Raw genomic sequence first — 6,739 nt, forward strand, 5'->3', positions numbered from 1 at the left:
CATTTACGCCTCGCGCCAAAAATCTGACGACTCCTATGCTGCCCCCTATAGTTCATGCACGGGGCCTATAGGTACATATTGTGTCGATATGTAATACCCTGACTGACTGTACCACAGTACCAGTACCACACCTATGGCCACGATGTTTTCCTTGACTGGAGAGTAAAGTTTGTGAACGGAATATCATCTACTCCCTGCATAACTATTTACCGAGTTTAATGATTAATATAACCGAACTAACATCCGTTAACTTACATCCTTGAATGGATGCTTCCAATATAGAATATTTAAAATCTTCAGATCTAACAAGTAGTTCACACTCTTCATACGTTCGAAGACCGATGTATCAAAAACGCACTGTCACGTTAAAAAAAGTTTATCTATGGTTCCAAATACTTCGCCTTTGATCGAGATACGTGAAATCATGTCCACAAACAATGCCATTATTCTAAAAAAATAAACATTCGGAGCTTCCATTCCATTTTTGAAATTGAAAAAATAAAACGTACCTACACCATAGACACGGCGTCGCGTTCGATTTTGAAATTGTAGCAGCCATTATAGGGGTGTCACTAGTTTTGTAACGAATCTGAAATATAATTTTGTAAAGTGAATAGGTTTTTGTTACTTGCTGGTAAATATGTCTTAAGACGACATATCTAGGCATTTATGTATTATTTTTTTAAAGTAAGTACTTTTATTATTTTATTTCGGCTAAAATCGATTTCTCTTCCTTCCAGAAAATTGTGCAATATACCAATGTTTTTTCAGCTATTTGAGATAGAGACCTTAGATAACTAGACAAGGGCATGATCTCAGAAAGCTTTAGTGGCGTGCTTGGACACACCTCTATGTGAAGATGAAGACAGGTAATTATTCTGGCTATATCTAACTAAAGATGACCGTAATGTTTAAAGGATATGCGATATTTATTTATTTTTTCAATTTAAATATATTTCTTCTGGATTTCCTTGACAATAAAAATATTAAAAATCACACGACTAAATCTACGACCTTGATCCATTAAGCCAAAAAGAATAGATAGTATAGAGGGGTCCTGTCATTGTAAATTTTGTAGTCACTGTAAATTTACTGCCATCTATCGACACACGACTAAAACTCAAAATGAAAACGTATAAAGTTATAAAAAAATGTATATATATGGATAAATGATTTTATTATGTTTATATCATTTTGATCCATGTTCATTCACTGATATCTATGTGTTAAAATTGTTAAATATGAAACGGTGCCGTCACGCCATCTAGCCGAGGATAGGCTAAAGGTGTGTGCGGCATCTATTTGAGAATGACTTTTACTTGAATTCCGAGGCACATTTTTTCCTTAGACTTTATTCGTCTTATACGAAGTTACATATGTCTTTGATTAAGCCTAGGGGGCTGTCCATAAATTACGTCATCGATTTTTGACGATTTTTGACCCCCCCCCCCCCCCCTATAATCATCCAAACATCATGCTTCAAATGACCCCATTTCCTCCTACTTCATGCTACCGTCATCCGATGTCCAGACCCCCCCCCCCCTAATTTGAAATGACGTAATTTATGAATAGCCCCTAGCGAAGATATTCCTTTTAAACAAATCTGTCATTTTTGACAACCCTGCGAGCCTAATAGCTTCGAACAAATAAGAATGGTTAAAATATTTTGATATTTGACAACTGTCGTTGGGCTGATCGATATCGAAAGCTTTATTTCATTTTTCAAATTCCATAAACAAAATAGAAATCAAAACTGTTAATAATAATATTTAGTGCTCGCCGACGTCACCATCCCCCATGATGAGAATCTCGTGAAGGCCGAGAAGGACAAGTCCAGCAAGTAGGTACCTAGACTTAGCTCACGAGATTACCGCCATGCGGGATGTTGACTCGACAATCATTGTTCCGATAGTTGTGTCAGCGAACGGTCTTATAGCGAAGAGCCTCAACCAACACCTAGAGAGACTCTCGCTGGGTGGTTGTATCAAGGGTCAGATGCAGAAGGCGGTTATTTTGGACACGGCGCGTATAATACGTCGGTTCCTCACTCTGCGGCCCTGACCACCGGCAGCTTGGGCCAAGCCCCGCTGCCAGCTGCACCCTAGGTTAGGTTTTTTATAATGTGTTTATATGTATTTTTTATTGTTTTGTAAGTGTCTTTATATTTTACTTTTATATTCATATTATAAATCACCTAGCCTAAGAATTCAAATAAATAAAGAATATTTAGCCCTCATTCTCACGGGAGCTTTTTCAACGCGCGTTAAAAAAGCGATTGAATCTCTCTGCACTCTAAATTCGATTTAACGACCAAGGCTTAAAGTCGAAAATCCAACAACGTTTGATAAAAAGCGCCACCGCTGTCGTGTGAATACATACATGGTTATCCATTTGTGTCATTCAAACGCTTTTTTAACGCGCGTTGTAAAAGCTGCCGTGCGAACGGGGCCTTAATATATAGACAAAGCCAGTTCTAGCAATGTTGCTGTAGTAAAATATTTTGATGTTAATTACTGGCAATCTCGTCTGGGAACGGACAACACATGCACAATTTTGAAGGGTCACATCGTTTCAAGGAAGTCAATAGGCCTTGGTCCAGAGTGTCGTTATTTAGACATGATGTGAGGATTGAGACGTCATCCGCAAATAACACGCATGATTTGTCTATGACTTTAGGGAGTTCATTTATATAAATTATAAATAGCAAACAACTAATTACACTTCCCTGGGGTATAGAGTGATTTATGATTTGCTCGTCTGATTTTACGTTTGTTATTAAACCCGTGTTATGATCGTGGTTTCCTTTCTGTACGGTATTACTATTATTTATTCTGTGATTATACTATAAACTCTCGAACTCACTAATTCTAAAAACTATAATAGTAAAGTATGAACCCGGCAGGGTTCGAACCCCGATCGATGGCAGACGAAGCCCGCGAAGCCGTACAAAGGCGACACCGATACCCTGTGACGCAACTACAAATACAATGCTATGATACGAGTTTGTCTATGGGTTTAAAATAATAGACAATAAACTAAAATCCGTCTAGAGCCTGGCTAAGGGTGGTATTCCACCTATCCAATTTCTTTATCCAATGTGTGTTGCGTCTCACATTTTGCTTTAATGAGAGAGTGAGACGCACTGACATTGGACAAAGAAATTGGACAAGTAGAATACCACCCTAAAGCGCTTTCCACATCTTACTTAATTTAGAATCCTAAAACGTAAAGGTGTAGAGTTAGTCCAAGAGAAGTCTGCAACGATATTGATAGCACGTAGCGCAGTGCAAGTGTTTTTGAACGCGTGACCTAGGAACAAACTTGTACGACGGTGAACGCACATGTGCGTTGGGGGCAGTGAATGTGTTAAACGTCAAACTTCTATTAAATTATGACGTATAAATAACACTTGCACTGCGTGTGCTATCAAAATCGTTGCAGACTTGTCTTGGTCTCACTAACCACGTTTAGTAAGAGTTTGACTGCACTAACTAGGAACTTTTTTTTACATCACCTACTCGGAAAAGGGCTTTTTCTACCCCGCTAGGAGGGATCAAAGTGGCACTTTTCTTCCCTTCTAGGGGGGATCAAAGTGGCACTTTTTTGTTCTAGGACACTGTTTTTGAATCCATCGCTTCATTCAGGATTCAAAGTACGCCCTTGGCGGAAATATATCATTTTGATCCCTTGTAACACAAACTACTATTGATCCTAGATAGGATGCCAGTTAGGAGTGTTAGGACATGTTAGGATGACTGAATTAAGTAGATAAGGTATGTGAAGCGTTTAAGTTAACTTTGCACCGACTTGAATACAATATTATGAGGCTCAGAACCGTCTTTACCATAAGGGCACATGGGGCCCGTGCCCAGGGCCCCCGTCCTCAGGGGGCCAATAACAGTATATTTGATTACCCATAATAAGTAGTAGATCATAGAAGAAACATTTTAGTTTAATTCGCTTTCGTTGCTTTCCAAAAGGGCCCCAAATTCTTATGTGCCCAAGGGCCCTAGCATAGATTAAGACGGCCCTGATGAGGCTGTCATTTTAGGTTTAAAAGAAATTTATTACTCATAAGAATATTACAATTCACTTACATGAGTTAACATACTTATAGTAAGAATTAATTATCTTGACGAGTACATTTTTTACAAAGTTCATACATATTTTCAGAGTCGGAAGCTAACTCTGCAAACCTAAAACACTAAAACGAGTGGCCAGTATTCTTTGACCTCCGCCGATAAACAGCTACCAGCTCAGCTGCAGCAAACTGTCTTCATTGCTCTTGTTGTCATGTAAAGATTTTTTGTTTCTTAACATTTCTATAGCCGTTGTGGAGCGGGCTATACAGGTGATTTTGTTACCTATGTCTAACCGTAACCATACTCCGACTCCGCATGCCTCCCAAATGTCCGGAATACCAATGGTATAATAATATACTCCGCCTGGTACTCCATTCCGAGATTCGCGTATGACCTAACTGACACGCGCCTACGTCATCATGCTGTTTACAGGTTCTCAAACTTTGAAATGTGGGAGAATTTTAACCAACGGTGAAAATTATTTTAACGGCATTAATTTTAAGTTATTCATGTAGAAACATAGTAAAATAAAACAAATCTAATGTATTAAATTAAACTTTATTTATCTATACAAGACAAACGTTTAAAAAACGAATTCACAGTTACACATTAATTACCAAGCTTACGACGTGAAAAGTTTGGAAAACACTGCGACTGCTGACACTGAGCGAGAAGGAAATAACAATTAACACGCGTTCGACAAGGATGACGGTCAGGGCATGAAGTTATCTAGATCCGAATTGTCAAATGTCCACAGCGCTATCCTGTGTTGCCAGTAGTATAAACAGAATTACCCGAAAGTCTGAAATTTCTTTCGTGAATCGGAAGATATTGCTAACGAGTAATTAAAAATGACGTGTTATTGTAAAATTTAAGCTAAAATACATATAAATGAAAATTATAAAATTATAAAGAAATATTTTAACTTATTAACCATAGGTATAATGTACCCATGTAACATGTTATGTTGAAATAAAGTGGCAATGTTATTGTGACGTAATCGCGTGTCACTCTGGGAATGGAAGACCATGTTTTATTAGACCATGCGGAATACCTAGGGTTGCCAGATGGTCGGGATTCGGCGGGATTCTCCCGATTTTCAGCATGTGTTCCCGATTCCCGAAAAAGTGAAAATTGTCCCGAAAAACAGCTTCACGTTATAAAACAATAATTTCAAGTTCCGAACTGTCGTCGAGCGAGCGAGCTGACGTAGTGCCAATAATGTAAAAAATCGTTTGTTTTTAATACAATTACTTACAAAACACAAAATACAAAATTATTTATTTGTCCAACATAGGTTATAGGGTGTTACAGTACAGTTCAGTCAGTTTCACTATGTGGCGCCTTACGGCATACAAATGTTGAGAGCATGCATGTCAAAATATAATAGGTATTTACAAGTCCTTATCATCTAAAAAATCTTTTATTGAGTAGTAACTCTTTCGAATCAGTAACAGTTTCAAGGCTTTTTTAAACTGGTTGAGCTCTAGCAATTGAATGTCTTGTGGTATTTTATTAAATATTCTTGGGGCCATTCCGACCACATTTTTTGGAATGGCATCGTTGTAGGTATGACAGAATGTAATATTTTACCCCGTAATCGTGAGCTTCTAAAGTTTAAGAATAGATGGGAGTTACATTTTACAAAAACACACATTTCAAATATATATAGGCTAGGAAGAGTTAGAATCTTGAGATTTTGAAAATAAGGCTTACAGGATTCTTCAAAGCTAATACCGCACAAGGATCTTACACACTTTTTCTGAGCTAGAAATGCCATTTCTCGGTCTGTAGAGTTGCCCCAAAAAATTATGCCGTATCTTAGAGTGGATGTTACAAAGGCATGGTAAGCGGTAAGCACTGCAGATGGGTTCACCCTTTTTCTTAAATTATACAATGGGGCTGTCCATAAATTACATCATCGTTTTTTGACGATTTTTGACCCCCCCCCCCCCCTAAAATCATCCAAAAATCATGCTTCAAATGACCCCGTTTCCTCCTACGACATGCTACCGTCATCCGATGTCCAGACCCCCCCCCCCCCTAATTTGAAATGACGTAATTTATGAATAGCCCCAATGCATATGAATGTTGGTTTAGTTTCTTACATATAGAGTCAATTTGATATTTCCACGTCAGCTTATCGTCTACATTCAATCCTAGAAATTTGGTCATGTCAGTCTCATCAATTCTTTGTCCCTTATAAGCTACATTTAGATTAGGTGTATAATTAGTCCGTTGTTTAAATGTCATAAGTTTTGTTTTGTCCAAATTAACTTTCAAGTTATTATTCGTTAGCCAATCTATAATTTTACTTAATGTTTTGTTTATGTCAGCCTCATAAGCATTCAGAATGTTCCCAGAGAATATAATGGTGCTGTCGTCAGCAAAAAGAACCATTGGATGATCAATAGTATTTGGCATATCATTGATGTAAATGAGAAACAACAGGGGACCTAGAACGCTCCCCTGTGGCACACCATAAGAAACTTCCTTTACATCTGATGAGTATGTTAGTTCCATTTTCGACTTAGGACACAGTTTATTAATTTGAGTGATTTGTTTCCTACCGCTTAAATAAGATTTTATTAAAGAATGGACATTGCCACGTATTCCGTAGCGAAAAAGTTTGTCCAAAAGTATTTGATGGTCAACAT

The sequence above is a fragment of the Cydia splendana genome, chromosome 23, assembly GCF_910591565.1.
Source record: "Cydia splendana chromosome 23, ilCydSple1.2, whole genome shotgun sequence".
In the NCBI taxonomy this organism is placed as follows: Eukaryota; Metazoa; Arthropoda; class Insecta; order Lepidoptera; family Tortricidae; genus Cydia; species Cydia splendana.